An 18,839-nucleotide genomic window follows, 5' to 3' on the forward strand; every position below is an offset into this window, starting at 1 on the left:
CCTTTCCCAGGGCTCAGAGAGTTGTTTAAGGCAGCAGGGCAGTTTTAAGAAGCTCTCCGAGCTCTCCGAGCTTTTTAAGGAGGCAGCACAGTTTTTAGAAGCTCTCCGTGCTCCAGGGAAGGCGATCCACGCCTTCCCCAGGGCTCGGAGAGCTTTTTAAGGAGGCAGCACAGTTTTAAGAAGCTCTCCGTGCTCCGGGGAAGACGATCCACGCCTTCCCCGGGGCGCGGAGAGCTTTTTAAGGCGGCTTTGCAGTTTTAAGAAGCTCTCCGTGCTCCGGGGAAGGCGATCCACGCCTTCCCCGGGGCGCGGAGAGCTTTTTAAGGCGGCAGGGCAGTTTTAAGAAGCTCTCCGTGCTCCGGGGAAGGCGATCCACGCCTTCCCCGGGGCGCGGAGAGCTTTTTAAGGCGGCAGGGCAGTTTTAAGAAGCTCTCCGTGCTCCGGGGAAGGCGATCCACGCCTTCCCCGGGGCGCGGAGAGCTTTTTAAGGCGGCAGGGCAGTTTTAAGAAGCTCTCCGTGCTCCGGGGAAGACGATCCACGCCTTCCCCGGGGCGCGGAGAGCTTTTTTAGGCGGCACGGCAGTTTTAAGAAGCTCTCCGTGCTCCGGGGAAGACGATCCACGCCTTCCCCGGGGCGCGGAGAGCTTTTTAAGGCGGCAGGGCAGTTTTAAGAAGTTCTCCGAGCCCCGGGGAAGGCGATCCACGCCTTCCCTGGGGCTTGGGGAGTGTTTTAAGGGCCGGGGGCCAGGGACCCTACCTTTGCTCTCGGCGGCCAGCCAAGTAATGGCCGCCGTGGAGCAAAGGAAAGCTCTGGTGGAGGGTGGGGCGGAAAATGGCGGTGGTGGGCGGGGGAGGCTTCTGCCGGACCTGGGCGCTCCTCCACGGCAGCGGAGGCAGCGGAGGCAGCGGAGGAGCGCCCGGGTCCGGCAGAAGCCGGGAAACGGCGGCGGTGGGCGGGGGAGGCTTCTGCCGGACCTGGGCGCTCCTCCACGGCAGCGGAGGCAGCGGAGGCAGCGGAGGAGCGCCCGGGTCCGGCAGAAGCCGGGAAACGGCGGCGGTGGGCGGGGGAGGCTTCTGCCGGACCTGGGCGCTCCTCCACGGCAGCGGAGGCAGCGGAGGAGCGCCCGGGTCCGGCAGAAGCCGGGAAACGGCGGCGGTGGGCGGGGGAGGCTTCTGCCGGACCTGGGCGCTCCTCCACGGCAGCGGAGGCAGCGGAGGCAGCGGAGGAGCGCCCGGGTCCGGCAGAAGCCGGGAAACGGCGGCGGTGGGCGGGGGAGGCTTCTGCCGGACCTGGGCGCTCCTCCACGGCAGCGGAGGCAGCGGAGGAGCGCCCGGGTCCGGCAGAAGCCGGGAAACGGCGGCGGTGGGCGGGGGAGGCTTCTGCCGGACCTGGGCGCTCCTCCACGGCAGCGGAGGAGCGCCCGGGTGCGGCAGAAGCCGGGAAACGGCGGCGGTGGGCGGGGGAGGCTTCTGCCGGACCTGGGCGCTCCTCCACGGCAGCGGAGGAGCGCCCGGGTCCGGCAGAAGCCGGGAAACGGCGGCGGTGGGCGGGGGAGGCTTCTGCCGGACCTGGGCGCTCCTCCACGGCAGCGGAGGAGCGCCCGGGTGCGGCAGAAGCCGGGAAACGGCGGCGGTGGGCGGGGGAGGCTTCTGCCGGACCTGGGCGCTCCTCCACGGCAGCGGAGGAGCGCCCGGGTCCGGCAGAAGCCGGGAAACGGCGGCGGTGGGCGGGGGAGGCTTCTGCCGGACCTGGGCGCTCCTCCACGGCAGCGGAGGAGCGCCCGGGTCCGGCAGAAGCCGGGAAACGGCGGCGGTGGGCGGGGGAGGCTTCTGCCGGACCTGGGCGCTCCTCCACGGCAGCGGAGGAGCGCCCGGGTGCGGCAGAAGCCGGGAAACGGCGGCGGTGGGCGGGGGAGGCTTCTGCCGGACCTGGGCGCTCCTCCACGGCAGCGGAGGAGCGCCCGGGTCCGGCAGAAGCCGGGAAACGGCGGCGGTGGGCGGGGGAGGCTTCTGCCGGACCTGGGCGCTCCTCCACGGCAGCGGAGGAGCGGCCGGGTCCGGCAGAAGCTAGAAAATGGCGGCGGTGGGAAAGGAGCAGGGACGCCGCGTCGAGGGCGGCTGGAGGACTCACCGGGCAGGCAGCGTCTTCTGTCTGTCTGGTGACTCCCCAGCCAGGGCAAGCGAGGCTCGGGCAAGCGGCCAATGGGGAGCCGCGCTTCGCGCGGCTCTCCATTGGCTGCTTGACCTTGGATGGACACTCAGGGGGCCCAATCTGGAGCCGCTTCGCGGCTCCTGATTGGCCCCCCCGAGTTTTTATCCCGGACAGGGCCCGCCCTAACTCCTCCCCACATGCCCTTACTCTTTTATTCCTCCCGCTCCTCCGGAGCGGGGGGAGGGGTTTAAAGATAAGGTTTAAATTCTCAATACTTATAAAACTGATAAATATATTGAAGGCTCAGAGGACTTGTCACTGATGAAAGGATCTCACTGAAAACGGATATTACCTGGATTCCATTTTGACAGATGTCCTACAGAATAAAGAAATAAGGAAAACTACAGAAAAAGGACACTTTTCTTTCTTTTATGAATATATTTATTGTATTGCCATTGGATAGGTCTGTTTCTCTCTGTTTGGTTTAATTATTAGACCTTCCTTCTTATACTCTTGTATGATACTTTCCATTACGCCAGAACTGAGCCAGTGTTTGAAAATCAACTTGCTTCCATCAGTGTTAAAGGATCAGTTATAGTTTCAAGTGAGAATTTAATCAAGAAAAGTCTCCAAGCCTTCATTTTTATTTCCTCCCATTTTCTCACCTTTTACTACTGGATCATCTTTATGACAGACTATTCTGACTATTCTGTAGTTCAGTGCCTCTTTCTGAATTCTGCCTCTTTATCTATCCCTTTCCTTTTGTGTCGTTTTCCCCCTCTCCTCGCATGGCCTATCTAGACTGTAAGCTGGGATCATGTTTTCACATGCATTCTTTGGAGTCGGCCGCTCTTTTAAATCATTTTCTCATCTCCCAACGTTACCGGATCTGCTTTGAAACGTGCAATAATTTGACAGTAAGACCTCATTAATTCTCCCATAGCTGATTTTCTTTGTTTCTTGTCCTCCACAACCTTCCTCATTTAGTTGCCCTCTTCAAATGAAGTTTCTCCCTGAAAAAAAGTTCCTTAGCAACTGTGTTGTCGAAGAAAGGATCTGGTACATGAAATGGCCAAGAGGAGTGAATTCTAATCAGGAATTCATTCTAGAATACAATTAACAGGCTTTCTGGCAAGAGGTCAACCAATCAAACAGATTACTGTAACCCAGTAACTGGCCGCATGGAATATTCAAGGTGCTCGTAGGAGAAGGAAAGAAGAGAACTTAAAAATGAATTATCTTTCAGCCTGAGGAATAAAATGCCTGTGAAGAAATTCACTTTTTTTTCTCCCTTTGGAGGTTTGAAATGAGCAAAACCTTGAGTTTTAAAAGTTCCCCGTCCTGGGCAGAGAACAGACAATGACTAGCTACCTCTTAAGATGCTAATTGATCTATCTAGAGACAATAGGAGGGATTGTGTTTTTACCCATTTCTTTTGGATCCCTTGCTCAAACTGGTACTGTGCTAAAAGTATGCCTGAGAACATTGGACTATCAAAACGTGCTGGCCTTACTACTGCAAACTGAGGAAAGATCTGCCCTCTAAAAATCCAGACTATAAGGTATGGGAACTAGTGTTGTAATGTGTGACTTGGAATTATGATGAACAGTTGAATTGTAATAGATGAAATGGACATTGTCTACAGCAGGGGTAGTCAACCTGTGGTCCTCCAGATGTCCATGGACTACAGTTCCCATGAGTCCCTGCCAGCGTCTACAGGATTAAAATGGTTTATGAAGCTACAGAGTTGTGCTGCGGTGAATTTTGTTTTTGGTGGGGCGTTTCTGTTGATTGTCTGTTATTTATTAATTATAATAAAATAATTAAAAAAAACTTCCCCTCATCCATTTACTCTGATTAAGCAAAACTTAATGCTATTCACCAAGACCAGTAACCTTTCCCATTCTGTGCTCACAGGGTCATCAGGCACCATTTACATGAATAGTTCTACTCAAGTAAACTCATCAAGCTTCTCCTAGATTATTGTCCACTTTCAGAAAACTCACCAAGTTATTGTTTTGGGGGCTAATATGTCAGCTAGCCATTTTGCCCCATAAATTATGGCATCCTACTCCATAGTAGTATGTGTGTGTTCATAGATCCTCTGCACTTGCATGTGGGCCTTCTCTTTTCCCCATGAAATGCTCGTTGTTTTGCTGCTGCCTCTGGGAACCTCTGTCTTCAAAACTGGTAACTGTAGCCTTTCCTGAAATTGCTATCTCCCCCCTCCTCCCTGATTTCTTCTTAGCTAGCCTTGAATGTGGTATACTGTGTGGGTTGACCTTTTATTTTTCTTTTAAATAAAAATTCCATTGACCCTAGACTGGTTTATTTCAAGAGTTCTCTGTGTACATGGGTAGACAATCCAAGTTATCCCCTGTCATTTTGTCTCCTTTATGCTAATTTCCCCAAACTAATTATGAGACCATCTAATTGGTAACAGTTCAGCCATCCTTTCTTTGATGATCTCTTGGCAATTCAGCCTCTCCTGCTCCAGATGTTCTGGCAGAGCCTATCTAGATGCTTCAGAACTTCCTCTTCTGAGGTTCCCTCTGGATGGTCCTAGCCATCCCTTTCTTTGCTGATCTCTTGGCAATTCAGTCACTTCAAGCCTTTCTTGTTCAAGATGTTTTGGCACAGCCTGTCTTCATTCTTCAGAATCTGCTCTTCTGAGGTGCCGTCTAGATGGTCCATGCCAAAGATCAACAGCACCTGATCCAGAATGGGGACTGGCTCTTCAGCCCATTTCTACGTTGTTGGGTTCCAGCTATAGCTTACTATATTGCACATGAGGCAATTTGCTTTGAATAGTCAAGAATGTTCAGCATTTTTTAAAAGGAAGATCAAGGTATGTCTGCTTCACCTTTAAAGTTGGATCACCTTCTGTTATTGTCAGAATTTAATTAAAACAATTAAGATACTTTTAAAAGCTTGAAATCAATGGAGGCAGTAATATGCTGTTCTCCGTCCTACAAACCTATTTTCTCCCTGCTTTGGAGGTTGTTAAATCCTGGGATGGAAGTAGTCTGTGACTAGCTCTTTGAGCATGATACCACCTGTTACATCAGATAAGCTTGTCAGTCAAAATTCTCTACATGGTTTTCTTAGTCAAGAAAAGTAACATTTTCTCTTGTTATTTAAGTGATCTTATTAATGCATCTTGAAGGAACAAGTGTACATTTCCAAACCAGGTCTTCTGCATTTTTTTTGACAGATTTCATGAAATTCCTGTGGCTTTACCCTTGTGACCATGAACAAGTCGAAGATATTAAGCAGTAGGTTTTATGTTGCCCGCTTTATGGAACTATAACAAATAAACTATTGCACCAGTGCCTTAGTAACTTCTCAGGCCCTGAAGGGTGCATTAACTTTTGCTGTTAGCAAAAGCATATATTTTGTAAGGCTGGAACAACAGTCTGCAACTCTTGAGGTATATATTCTTGAGGGATGTGTACTACATTCGTAAGGAAGGACTTGAAGCAACTTCCTGAAATATATAAGTCTGTCGGAAAGATGTAACCATGTAGGCATTGTTCTCTGTACTGGGGAGAAAAGAGACTGGAGAAAATTAACACACACACAGGCATGTACAGGAAATATGTGATCACTAGCAAAAAAAGCCAATTGTACTTAAAAATACAACAGGCATTAGGCTAACCACCCCCATCCCGGGCAGGCTAGCTGAGGCCTGCAGAAGCCATGGTGGGTCTTTCTGGGGTAGGGGGAGCGCAGGTGGGGACTCTCCCCTTCTCTCCCCCTCCTCCCCAGGCCTCTATGGGCTCGCCCAGAGCAGGGGGCAGTGCGCTGGCAAGAACTCTGTTCCTCCCCCCCCACAAAAAAAAGGCCTGCTGAGGTCTGAATAGGCCTTGGTGGGTCTACCCAGAGCAGGGGGGGAAGCGCTGGTGTGCTCTGTTCCTCCCCATCACCATGGGCAGCCCTGCTGAAGTCTGGCAAGGCTGGGGCTGCTTGGGGCAGTGGTGTGCACTGGCGGGGGTTCTCTCCCTCCTCCCCCCCACCCTGCTGGCCCACAATCCCAGGCCCTCCAATCTCCCTCCCACCTCCCATTTAACAGGCTGGTACTTCTTCTATATGGAAGAAGTTGGAGGGGGATATAGCTAGGGGTGGGGCATCCTTCCTGATTGGCTTCTCATTGGACAGATGGCCAATCAGGGATGGAACAGCCAGGACAGCCTACCTGATTTGTGGTTGGGTGATAAGTCCAAACTCCCAGCACCCTCTTACCATTTTATTTATCTGTTCAGATAAATATATCAATTCAGAAGTGCCTCAGCCACTGGAATAAGTAACTTTTCCCCAGTCAGTTCTACCTTCTCACCTTTCATGCTTCCATCCTTTCCCTTCTCTCCAAATATTTTCTCATCCCTCCCTTAATTAATGTGAGAGAAGATTAAGAGGATCTCTGAGGACATCATGGAGAGATTTCTGTTTTCATTTGATGTATTCCCCCGTTTGCAAGACATATGAATGAACAAATATGTCATACGTAAACAGGAATCTCCCCTTGATGACTAGACCTCTGTGGTTCTCCTTTCAGAGAAATGGCTTCTGCAACATCCTTTAAAAAGTGTGCAATGACTTCTGGGACAGAAATCCATCAAAGCTCTGATAAGAGAAGCACATCCCAAGAGACACTTTAAAAGATCCTTCATTCCATACAAGGTAGATTAATGTGTGTCCCATCAACATTCATTCATAGCAAGTACTCTGGTCAAACATCATGGCACCAACATGGAATATGATATGCTGCAAGTGTAAGTTCCACCCTCCTAAATCCATTGAGGTCAACAAGCTTAGAAAGGTGTGGTTTTATTTAGGATGACACTTTGCACTGTTTTCGCCAGAGGTGGTTTATCTAAAAAAACAGCATTTTTTCATATTATTTGTTTCAACAAGCATACATTCATAGTTAGGGCAGATAGGAGCTAACAGGATGCAGATGTGGCACCCCTCTTTGGAGAGGGCACTGGGGTGATTATCCTCACCTAAACCACCTTTTATATGACAGAACGTCTCATAGTTTCCCATAGAGGGTAAAGATAAAGGTATCCCCTGTGCAAGCACCGAGTCATGTCTGACCCTTGGGGTGAAAAACCCTCTAGGGTTTTCATGGCAGACTCAATACGGGGTGGTTTGCCAGTGCCTTCCCCAGTCATTACCGTTTACTCCCCAGCAAGCTCAGAAGGATGGAAGGCTGAGTCAACCTTGAGCCGGCTGCTGGGATTGAACTCCCAGCCTCATGAGCAGAGCTTTCAGACTGCATGTCTGCTGCCTTACCACTCTGCGCCACAAGAGGCTCATAGAGGGTAGGTGGAAATAAAAGAATAAAAACTGCCATGCTAGCTTTCCAAAACAATGCAGAGGTGAAGGATTCTGTAGTTCTTTTCCATTCTCCAGCAGCCATGGAGAGAAACAGCAGGCAAGAGCTACCACCCACTCCCTGTGTTTTGAACTGCTGTCCAAGTACATTTTCAAATATAATGTCTTCCATTCTATTGTGTCCTTCGGACCATTCTTTGAGGGTTCTCTCATGTGTGCTAGGCCCCGAAACCATGACAACCACTTGCCAGTCTCTAAGCTGCATTAAAAATACCCCTACTCTATCAGGCATTGATCATCTCCTTCACAGCCGGGATATCTGAGGATATTGATTATTTGCTCAAGGTGAAAACTGAAGTGCCAATAATTTGGTGAGTGGGGGGGGGGGGGTCAGGTTCTTACAGCAAGGAGAAACCTACTGTGAAGTATTTTCAACAGATCAGATTTTATGGCTAGACTCTGAACATCTCAACCCACCCTGGCTAGGACATCATGAAATATGTGTGCTTGTGTGTGTGTGTGTGTGTTTGTGTGTGGTGGTGGTGGGGGGGATTTTTGCATGGCATCTGGCAGGAAATTATTAATAAGTATTAACTGAAAAAAATATAGCACTGTGAAATGAGGTATATTTATAGATGTGTCTGTATGTGTCCACACCAATTCTTTATTCTCTAGGGTTGCCAGTCCGGGAGATTTGGGGGTAGAGCCTGAGAAAGGCAGCATCATGTGTCTGTCTATCCTGTCCCCCGCCCCCGGGATCCATGCCATCAGTCAGGGGCATCGTGGGGCTGTGACAGGCAGAGCTTGGGGGGGCATCAACTCAGTGGCAATGTGATGTCACAGAATCCACCTTCCAAAGCTGCCATCTTCTCCAAGGGGAGCTGATCTTTGTAATCCAGAGATCAGTTATAATTATGGGACAACTTCAGGCCCCACCTTGAGGCTAGCAAAGCTCAGCAGTCCTTCAGGTTGCCACTTAGACTTCTGAGGTCCAGACTTGTCTTGGGTGGTAGCAGTAGAGATGTGGTCCCGGGCGCAAAATGTCCACTGATGACAGCAAAGGGATCTTCTAGCCTGGCTGTTAGTTTAGGAAAGGAAGTCCCTGGGGATTGCATAAAGTGAGGAGAGTGAAGAGGTAGTGCAGCTGACTAGATGTTATAATCTGTTTCTTAATTCTAACTTCTCTGGCTTTTGAGGTTTCTTTGTGGCGTCTTTTCTCCACCCCTCTTTACATTGGGATGCTCCAGTTCATGTGTTCCATGTGGTTGATTCCCATCTCCACTGACTGTGCTCTGGACTGTGCAGCATTTGCACTGCATTCAAAGACAGTAGCATGCGCTGCATAGATAACAGGGCTAGTCACAGCACGGTTGATGATTAAGAACCGGATTTTCAGTAATGGTGGAGATAACAATTAATTACCCTATATACTGGTGTATAAGCCTAGTTTCTCAGCACCTTTTTTACACTGTTAAAGCCCTCCTCGGCTTATACATGGGTATATACAGTAATTGAAATAAAAGCCTGCTCCAGCCAGACAATCATTGCATTGCCATTTGCAAATCTGTACTGCAAACTGAGCTTGCTCTGGCAGCTTGTAGGACATCAACGGTTTGACTGAGGGACTCTGGTCTTTTTTTCCCCTTTAGCCTTCACTTCTTCCTCTTCTTAATCACTTCTTCCAAACTATTCTTTTTGTTTCTGTGGGTGGGGTGGGATGGGTTTTGGGGGTGCTTTGGGATTTACTGTTTCTTTTTCCTCATGTTTCTTCTTTTATCTGAGGGGCAGCAGTGCAGTCCTGTCAGAGCTCTCTCAGGGTGTCTGGCATCAAGAGAGGGAGGGAAGGCAATTGTAAGCCGCTTTGAGACTCCTTTGGTTAGTGAAAAGTGGGGTACAAAAACCAGCAGCTATTCATCCTCTTGACTTTTCTGTATTTGTTGGGGAGGGAGGCTGGATGGGAGAGCCTGTGATGGTGGAGCATTTCCCACCCTCGGCTTATATGCGAATCAATAAGCTTGCCCAGATTTTATGGTAAAATTAGGTACCTCGGCTTGTATGCAAGTCGTCTTATATGCAAGTATATATGGTATGCAAAAATGGAAGGGGGGGAATTAGCTAGCTTCTTTTATCCCGAGATGTCACAATATTACCCATAATGTAAAATGTGACATGACAAAAGCCCTAAACCTATGCTTTCAATGCATGACCGTGGCACGCCTTCCCACCAAGAACACGCCGAACTTTGCTGGCTTCTTTGTTCCTCTTCATAGCACCAGGTTGCTTGAAAAAAAAGAAATCTTTGAGCCATCAATGGCAAGATGTCCTTTATATTTAAAGCAGTCAAGTACAGACTGTTCACAGAGGACATTTGACTGATAATGGGCACTTGAAGAAGCAGTGCCCTTTTCAAACACTTGATTAGTCACACAAGATGTTTGCGTACCTACCTGGATTTGAGCGGCCCTCTAGTTCCATGGGGGGAACCCAAGAGCTTCTTGTCCTATGATCATTGAATTCAAGTGCATGATTAAGCAGAGCTGTAGCAATGTGCTCTTTCTCTACCACTGCATGATGTTTTCCAGAGGACATGTCAAACTATGGGGTTGTGATATAGCTAGCATGGTGCAATGGCCAGGCACTTGAATGTAATGTGGTGAAATTAAAGCATTTGTACATGAATGTGAGGTGTGTGTGTGTGTGTGTGTGTGTGTTTTTGCAGCTGTCAGTTGAAAGGTATTTTTGAGGCCAGAGCCGACATCACTGTGAATTTATCTCAAAAGTCATGGAACAACTCTTTCCATCCATCCTTTCTCACAAAGCCCCAAGATGGTTCACACCAGAATGTCCTCAGGGTAAAAAGCATAACATAGTTGATGATGATGTTATCTGTTCAGTCGTGTCCAACCCTTGGCGATTCTATAGGAAAGTCTTGGCCATGCGTTCCTGTCTCTGACTGCTTCTTTTAGTTGGTTGATGGTCATCCCTATGTCAGCTTTGATTGTGTTGAGCCAGCGAATCTTTTGCCGACCACGTTTCATTTTGCCGCTGACCATGCCGAGCATTAATGATTTTTCTAACGAGTTTGATCGCATGATGTGTCCAAAGTAAGTGAGCTTTAGCCGTAATACCTTGCCATCTTATGACATAGTTTGGTTTGCTCCTCTCTAAAACTATCTTATTGGTAACTTTGGCTGTCCATGGTATTCGCCATTCAAATGCGGTGCATAAAGCTAAAAGAGTCCACATTAATTTAGGCAGCCCCAAATCCTCTATAATACAAGGCCTTCAGCAATTTTAGATGAATGCGACTCTGTAAGGTCAGCCAAAGAACAACATTTTAAAAGGACCACTCTAAATGCTTTTCAGTAGCCTATGGACACATGGGCACCATTTTTTGGGACAAAGTCATTGGGCATATTTTCTAGATGTAGATCTAGATGTAGATCAGACATCACAAATTTTTGTTCGCACCAACCGAAGCTGGAGCATGTGCAGCTTTCTCTATTCAAAAATGGTAATTACATATTGCCAAAACCCTAATGGACCAACTTGAGTTACAAATTATGATCAACACTGAGTGTAGAAAACACCTGCAGGTCGGGCTACTTCCACAGAAAGCAAAGCAGGAGCAGATTTGTTTGTTTGTTTTATTGGATTTATATCCTGCTCATCCCAGCATTACCAGCTTGGGTTGGCTTACAGCAAAATCATAAAAACATATATAATACATTTCTAAACAGTTAGACAATTTACAATAATTTAAAAATAGTCAACTTTATGGGCAGACTAAAACAAAGAGTGTCTCAAGTTTTGGTTTTTCAGGGGAGGTATTCAGGAAGCCCAAAGATGCTTAGCTAAGTCATCTAGATGTTCATTGGCTCCAACCAAATGCCTGATAGAAGAGCTCCATTTTCCAGGCCCTGCAAAACTGGACCAGTTCTATCGGGCCCCTCTGATCTTCTGGGAGCTCATTCCACCAGGTCAGGGCCAGGACAGAAAAGGCCCCAGCCCTGGTTGAAGCCAGACATACTGTGTTTGGGACAAGGATCACTAATTTATTTGTATTTGACAACCTCGAGGTCTTTTGGGGGGTATATGCAGGCAAGCGGTCCCTCAGATACACCGGGCCTTCATCGCATACGGCCTTAAATGTCAGCACCAGTACCTTGAAGCAGATTTGGAATTCAACTGGGAGCCAATGCAACACACCACATGCCCTACCCCCATGCTGACTCAACCGCCACCCTTTTCCTTTTACCAGACTGGCACAGACATCAATTCAGCTTCTATCCTTCCCAGCTGCACTGTGGCTTCGCTGCGAAGACAAAAACACCCCATAGAGGGCTGGGGGGTGGGGGTGGGGGGTTAGAGGAAATGTGGAGGTTGTCTCCACCTTCATCCCCAGATTGGCTACTGCTTGAAGCAATCACATCTTGGACTTTTCAGCCTTCCGCCATCATGCACTTCCTCCTTTGAGCCAGATCAGCAGATATTTTCCTTTGATCCAGCTCAAAGAGGAAAGCAAGAATGCTTGGAATGAGCACAACGTCATGTGGAGGCTCCCTAAAACAGCGAGGTCACCCTACTATTCGCACAGTGATGGGAGGGGGTATGCAGAAGAGGCCTCATGTCCTCAGAGTGGCAAACTTTCCAAATCTCCAGGATGATCTCTTCAAGATTTGTTAAATAGTTTGGATTATACCGTTAAATGAATGCCATTTCCCCCTCTTGTTTATTTATTCGTTTAATTTGTACCCTGCCTTTCTCCCCATTGGGAATCCAAAGCATCTTACATCATTCCCTTTTCCTCTGTTCAGTTTTCACAGCAAACCTGCGAGGTAGGTTTTTCAGAGAAAGTGTGAGTGTCCTGACATCACCCAGTCATCTTCCATGGTACGTGCAGGGATCAAGCCCTGTGTCTCCCAGACACTTGTCTGACATTCACAGCTACTATGCCACCCTAGCATTTCTTTATCAGACACAGTTCAGGGGAACCATAATTTAATATGATGTTAAGATGATGACTGTTGGAACCATTCCACATTACCCCATGTGGATGTTGCCTGCAAAAGAATGATGCACCAGCCAATTGTACCAACACTAACCCAATCCTACATGTGTTTATTCCGTAGTAATGCCCACTGAATGCAGTAGGGATTAATCCCAAGTAAGTGCACAGAGGACAGACAGCTAAAGCTGCAATTCTATGTCCTTCTACAGAAGAAACCCCTTGAAATCCAGAGTTATTCCTGAGTAAACATGCATAGTTAAATATGTAGCATTTCTCAGTATAAAATCTTGAAGGGAACATTTTATCAGCACTGTGACATCATGCAAGGCCATGGGTGGATGTGGCTTTGTGGGTCTGACGATGCTTTAGGAAGACAGGAAAAGCACATTGGCTCATAGCTCTTGATCGTCCAGCTGCTGAAAGCCGCTTTTTAGATCTGTCCCGGCGGTTATCTGGATTTGACTTAAGCCGACATCCCAGGTAAGCCCTTTAAGAAACGTTTAGCAATGACTGCGTAGCTAGCCTTCTCAGAGATAAACAGCCAAAGGGACAAACTTGCTAAAAATGCTTGTTTCAGGATAAAAACAACAACACAGAGAGGGGAATTGAAATTTGAAACGAGAACCAATTACTGACTGGAGTGTTACCTCAGGAAGACAAGGCAGCTCACAGTGGAACTGCTGGAATGACAGGTCAGCGCCACAGGTTTAAACGTGCTGAATTTACGTGTGTTTTCTTTCCAGATTTCAGTGAGGCAGTTATTTTTTCAGTATAGAAAGTGAGGAATGTGACAGTGACCAAATGAACGACACAGAGGAGGCAAAGAGTGTTATGAAATACTGTTTGCTTTTCTTCAGAGGTTTGTGGCTATTGCCGTTAAAGTAACCCTGACTGAGTTCCTTGCCGATTATCCGGCTACTGCGGGGCATCATCCGGTAAAACATCCACATTTCTAAGCTCGGGTTTAGCGTGCCAGTTCACACTGTACCTGAGGTAGCGTATGCCACGACGCGGAAATAGTAGGAGTAGAATAGCAGCTGCAGAGATGGTCTAGTCTAGCCTAGTCACTTGAAGCAAAGCAAAACAAACAAACAAACAAAAAACCCTAGGAAGACTGGGGTTCAGATTTCACCCCAGCAGTGAAGTGCATTTAGGTGTTCCAAGATTACATTAAACCGTGCCGTACACAAACCACACTTACGTGGAGAAGCCCTGTTAGAAATTAACTCTGGTTACTCATAACTGGGGTGGGCATGAACTGTGGGGTTTTTTTTGTTTTGGTTATGGCTCATGGCTGACTTTAAATGGCTCACAAACTTGGTTTGCAAGCCATTTAAAGACCTCTGCTTTCTGCTTACGGTGAAAAACTACGAGGAGCAGAAAGCAGGGGACCATTTAAGCAAAACAACTGTTTTTCATGAAGAACAGAAAACAACAGTTTAAACCCTTGCTTTCTGGTCTTCATGAGCTGCCACGAACACCATCAACATTCATGAAAGTTCATGGCTGTTTTTCAGTTGTGAACATCGTTTCGTGAAACACAATCCGGCAAAAATTCATGACCTGCTCATCACCTGGTTCGTGCACATCCCTATTCATAACTATGGATGCAGGCGCATGGGTTAATCAGTTTTAATTGCCCTCCCCCACAAGCCAAGACTCTAAACTTGGATTAAGCCGCAATTTGTGAGGGACACCCAAGTCTGTGTTTCATACGTCACAACAGTTTCGGGGGAGGAACAAAGGAAAAACAATGGTGTGTATCCGGGCACAACTGCAAGACAGTGTCATCCTAAAGGTGTTTTCACATAACCACATGATTTCAAAAAACTAGGATTTCTTTTTCCTCCTCTGCCCTCTTCAGAGCCCTGCTGCGTGTGTTGTTTGACAGCATCTCCCAGTTCTTCAAGGGACTGCACTCAATTATGGTGTTATATATGAGAATATTGCTTAAAAGTTTTTTTTTCATGCCTAAGTGTGCATGTGTGGAGAATAGCTATAATAATTACATGCTGTCAAGTTGCAGCTGACTTATGGCGACCCCGCATGGGGTTCTCGGGGTGAGAGATGAAAAGAGGTTGGTTGCCATTGTGGAGAAGCGGGCTCTCACTGCTTAGAAGTATACTCGAGATTTTTAAAAAATAAAATTAGTCCTGCATTCACAGTTCATGTAATAAATTAATGAACGAACACAAGGAAAGAGGAGCAATAAGAGGCGGGGGGTGGTGGGAAGAATGCTGGGCCTCCGGGAAGTAATTAGGTAGCAAAAACAGTGATTTATTGAATGGGGAATGTGCTGAACGGGGCCCCAGATTACAGGCTGCCACTCTTAACCACCACATCATGCTGGCTCCACATAAACAAAGAAGCCATGGATGTGATTGCAAGGCTGTGAGGTCAAGAAAGCGGGTGCAAGAGGAGGGTCAATTTCACCCATTCCCCTTCTCACTGCAGCTCCCTGATCTGTGTAGCTTTTAGTCCACAGGGGGCTCAGCCTTAAGAATCAGCTTTCCCACAGTCAGGAAGGACTGATTGGGGATGGGGTACATGGCAAACAGTTACGCAGCTACCATATGAATCACAGGATCCAACCCAGTACGTTCAAGAAGCTGTGAACACTGGATGAATGACTAATAAGCTGAACCAATACAAGACTTTGTGGGGGGTTCAACATCCCGACCCCAAGAAAAAGATATTGGTGGGCACTTACAAGTGTCCAAGGTGCATTCTGCACACCTTCCTGTGCATGGAGTGGAAAGCCACTTACGAGAAACATATATGTATATATATAAAAGTCTATGGGCACCTCTACTTGCATAAGCAATCAAGATGGACTACTAACTTGGCGGACATGTGGAGTACTTGGATGGACTTTTGAACAGGGAGATTGGACTTTTGAAAGGGGAAGCCAGAACCTTCTTGATATGCTTTCTGGCCTCAACCATAGGCCTGAAGAAACAGCTCTCTCTTACAGGCCCTGTGGAACTGATAAGGTCATGTAGGTCCCTGATTTCATTAGGTAGAGCATTCCACCAGGCTGAGGCCAGTTCCATCTCCTTGGGGCCAGGGACCCTGAGCAAATTCTAGTCGCTAGATCTTAGCGCTCTTTGGGGAGGGGTGTAATGGGAGAGACGGTCCTAATGTCCTTCTGCTACTTAAAGTGTATCAGAAATCATGTTGAATTCACTTCCTGTTGCTTGTTATTTTTTGACAAGGGGAGACCACAAGAGCCTTAGATCATAATCCGACAGTGTGGGTGGCCAAAAATGCAAGACCTGTCGCCACATAAAGGAGGAAATTTTGCATCAGCTGCCTAACCGACAAAGACCAGTGAGAGGTACAGTTTGCCTTGTGACCACAAAACTCGTTTCCCATCTTTTTACTAGCTGTAACATTAATAATGTCATGGAGCAATCATGAAAAAATCAGAGTGCAGTAGCACCCTTAAGACCAACAAAGATTTATTCAAAGAGTGAGCTTTCGAGTGCGAGCACTCTTCGTCTGAGGAAGAGTGCTTGCACTCAAAGGCTCACTCCTTGAATAATCTCTGTTGGTCTTAAGGGTGCTACTGCACTCTGATTTTATTGTGTTAATTCAGACCAACACGGCTACTCATTTGAATGGAGCAATCATGACAGATCAAGAGGAATGGGCTTCTGCTTTCACTGGCAAGACTGTTCTTGTGACGACTGAGCCTCTGAAGGACATCACCAAGTGGTGTACTAGATCAGGGGTAGTCAAGCTGTGGCCCTCCAGATGTTCATGGACTACAATTCCCATGAGCCCCTGCCAGCGTTTTCTGGCAGGGGCTCATGAGAATTGTAGTCCATGGACATCTGGAGGACCACAGGTTGACTACCCCTGTGCTAGACATTCTCTGAAACTTAGCTACAACATTGGGAATTACACAAAGATTATATAATAATCAGGAGTCTTCTCAGAGTTTTCCTAGCTAGGGCCAATTTATCCATGTAGCATGTGTTATGGGCCTTGTGCGGCCAGGGACCCAACGTGGTGTCTTCTCCCATGGATCAGGGCTGTAGCCTCCCCCCTTTTCCTTCTTTAAGGACACTCAGAGTGACACCTCTTTCCACTGTGGGGGGCTCCTGCACCTCCAGTCTGGCTGCCCCTGTTGCAATTGTACTCTGGTAGGGCCCCATGAATCCTTAAACCAGCTCTGGTACTACAGGCTCTGGGAATCCCTAAACTACTCCTGATCCCAGCAGAAGCTCCTGCAAAACTTGGCTTAAACTGAAAGGACCCAACCACAAGGGGCCAATCACATGGGTCTTTTCCACAACATTTGAACTACCAAGTTCCCCTGAGCAGAGAATGTCCCTCTTTTTCTGAGCTTGTATAAGATTTCCAAGTAAAGGACATAGTATTCCCCATTCATGAATCAACCAACCGTCCCAAACGTTGCAAGAAAAAAAGCAATCCGTTTTGAATTGTTCAGCTAGTGGCTAATGGATGCAGTTGTTTAAGAAGACATTCTTGATGAGATCATCGTTGAATAATGCGGTGAGAAATACTCAGACCAAGGCAAATAGCTGAACATAATTCTATTACCTCTAGATATAGAACTCTGCATTTAATGGGGCTTGTACACACTGATGAGCTTAACAATTTGTTACTAATGGGGCGATGTTATGGTGCTTGTTTAATGGTACATACTTGAAGCTTGTCTGAACTGGCTGAGACACACAAATGCACCTTAAGAATGCCATGGTTGTTCTGTAGCTCTCTCTCCATCCCCTAGAATTCATTATTGCTTCTAAAACTCTTCGTCATCACATCACATCTTCCACATCCATCCCTTGAAGAAAACCTGTCCAATAGCAACTAATGACTTTTGCTGGGACAATAAGCCAACATCAAGGACCTTCTATAGGCCCAGTCATATCATAAGAAGTCCATCTAGTCCAGCATCCTGCCTCACACAGTTGCCAACCAGTACCTCTGGAGGGCCAACAATGGGACACAGAGGCTGAGGCCTTCTTCTAATGTTGCCTCCTGGCACTGGGAATCAGAAGTTGACTGCCTCTGAACATGGAGGTTTCCTTCAGTCACCATGGCCACTAGCCTCTGTTAGACCCTACATGGAACATGTGTTTGGTTCCATAGAAACACTTTAGGTAGATACTGCCATAATAGAAATTGTCCTAAGTAGAAGTGTCTTGTTCTTGAGGTAGGCGTAGCCAAATTTTTAAAGAGAATATGTTGAGTGTCTTCTAAAACCATAGTTTCGATTCCATTTGCGCTTTAATGGGGAAAAGGAGTCCTTCAGTAATGCCAGAAGGACTTGCCGCAAAGCCACTATTTCCTCCAGAGGAATGAATCTCTGTACAGTGAAGATCAGTTGTATTCCCTAGAGGTCACCTGGACTCACCTGGACTTTGGCATCCCAAATAACCACCCTACACCAATATCTAAGGACAATACCAGCAAACGAATGAAAGAGAAGGACACCATTAGGTTGCCTGTTTCCCCCCCTGCATGAAAAGCAGGATTTAAAGTATTAAGCTGATGGTTATGGATCATGGAGACATCTTGCATTATAAATGTGGATTAATCATTGGCGAAATCTCCTCTGTCAAAGGGGTCCAGAACTGATTGCATGGTTGTGGAAACTGCCCATGTTCTTCCTTTGGTACAAGCAACTTAAAACATCTTTTCACTTCCAGTGACTCATTAAAGACACAGAGTCTTCTCCATCCCCAGATTTATAAATGTCTTGATCTCTTTGGAAGGCCATAAGTTTTACCAATAAAAGCAAAAACCAAAACCCTCCTTAACTTTCTCTTTCCACTCCCTTTTCTTGTTTTGCAAAACCCAGTCTCTTTCAAAGTGACAACGGCCTGTTGATTGAGACAGCATGTCCTCTTCCAATCAGAGGTCCTCACATGGTCCCAGCTAAGTTCTATCAGATTCAGATAAAGTAAGCACAGCATTAAAGAGAACAGCACCAAGGGAAAGTCAAAATCCAAAGATCTGTGATTGCTACAAGCATCTTGATAACATGGACCATCTGACTAATGAAACTGTGTGTGGAGGGGGAGGGGTCCAGTGATGATGAATGCGCACTGCAAACAGGCAGTTTAGAAACCATCCGTGCTGCTTCTTTCAAAACCCTGCCTTTCCTCATCAGTCCAGTTGGCCATTTTGTCACATTCAGTGACAACTACGTCATACCATTTTTATTCAGCCTGAAGATTTGGGGGTGAAGCCTGGGGAGGACAGGGACCTCAGTGGGGTACTATACCATATAGTCCACCTTCTGTAGATCTTCCAGTGGACCAAGCTTGAGGCCCAAGGCAGGATTGTAACCCTACGCTGTAA

The sequence above is a fragment of the Paroedura picta genome, chromosome 11 (genome assembly GCF_049243985.1).
Source record: "Paroedura picta isolate Pp20150507F chromosome 11, Ppicta_v3.0, whole genome shotgun sequence".
Lineage (NCBI taxonomy): Eukaryota > Metazoa > Chordata > Lepidosauria > Squamata > Gekkonidae > Paroedura > Paroedura picta.